Source organism: Pundamilia nyererei, unplaced genomic scaffold (assembly GCF_000239375.1).
Source record: "Pundamilia nyererei isolate P.nyererei 1_Seehausen unplaced genomic scaffold, PunNye1.0 scaffold00053, whole genome shotgun sequence".
In the NCBI taxonomy this organism is placed as follows: Eukaryota; Metazoa; Chordata; class Actinopteri; order Cichliformes; family Cichlidae; genus Pundamilia; species Pundamilia nyererei.
In genome coordinates, this window is record NW_005187454.1 from 1286885 (window position 1) to 1288316 (window position 1432).

At 42.3% G+C, this 1432-nt stretch overlaps 1 protein-coding gene across 1 annotated transcript in view; it reads left to right on the forward strand.

Annotated features, from left to right (window-relative positions):
- Nucleotides 1-1432, forward strand: part of LOC102214511 (gamma-glutamyltransferase 5-like) — an 11816-nt gene that overhangs the window by 3695 nt on the left and 6689 nt on the right. The window lies entirely within an intron of this gene.

Consider the following 1432-nt stretch of genomic DNA (forward strand, 5'->3'; position numbering starts at 1 on the left):
GATGCAGGATCCACATTTTCTAACAAACAAACAAACAAACAAACAAACAAACAAACAAACAAACAAACAAACAAACAAACAAACAAACAAACAAACAAACAAACAAACAAACAAAAAGATTTGTCTGACATTAGAACAGTTCTCCACTTTGCCTCAGTCCTTTTTAAGTGAGCTTTAGCCCAGAGAAGACGGCTGCATTTCTGGATCATGTTCATGTATGATTTTCTTTTTCGCATGATAGAGAATTTAAATTTGTGGATGGCACACTGAACCATGAAAAACTAAGTACATGCTTACTGTTGTGGCGAGGTGGTCAGGGGTGTTATGATTAAAATGCAACAGCGCCACCTAGGGGAATTTCAACCCTAGGAAATATAAAGAGAGTGTGTTTTCAGACTAAACAAAAGAATTACATAGGCTTGAAGAGACATTGCTGAGGCAAATTGGTTCCAGTATTAAAATGCCTTTATTAAATACATTTGTTAAAAGACAAAAAAAGGGTTAATAAGCAATTGCAGCCCAGAGCACAGTGAAAGTTGACTGTGGCACGGCCTCAATAGTGTCCTCAAGTGTCCTATTATTTTACATTTCCACCAAATTATGTGTGTGTGTTTTAACAACAAAGAGAAATATAAAATTAATGATTTCTAAACTCAAAATAACCTGTAACCACACAGCTCTTTACATACTTTAGAATTTAGTCTGTGCAATACTACAAATTTTTGGATTCAAAGATTCAAGAAAGTGTTTATTTTCATGTGTACAGAAGGAATAGCATTTCTATGTGCAAAATGAACTTAGTGTGCAAATTGTCCTTATATGCAAATTGCAGTTGAGGTAGGTCAGCTGTTCAGGTGTCCGACAGCAGTGGAAGAAGGAGTTAGTGAGTCGAGATGTTCTGGATTTCACACTCCTAAACCTTCGTCTCGAGGGCAGAAGTGTGAACAGTCCATGTTGGGGGTGTGTGGGGTCTCTAAGGATGGAGGCAGCTCTCCTCTGGACTCTGCGATGGTAGATGCTCTGCAGAGAGGGCAGCGGGGTCCTGGTGATCTTCTCCGCAGTTGTTATCACTCTCTGCAGGCGCTTGTGGTCCATAGCAGTAGTGCTGCCGTACCATGCAGTGATGCAGCTGGTCAGTGTGCTCTCCACGGTGCAGCTATAGAAGCTGCTGAGGATCTTGGCTAACATCCCAAATTTCCTCAGCCTCCTCAGGAGGCTTCTTGACCAGCTGTGTGGTGTTCAGTGTCCAGGTGAGGTCTTCACTGATGTGAATGCCCAGGTACCTAAAGCTGCTCATCTGCTTTGTTTTATCAGTGTTGAGGGTGAGGTTATTGTCCTCACACCATGACACCAGACCGGCCACCTCTCTCCTATAAGCCGCTTCGTCCCCTCCAGTGATGCGACCGATCACTGCAGTGTCATCTGTGAACTT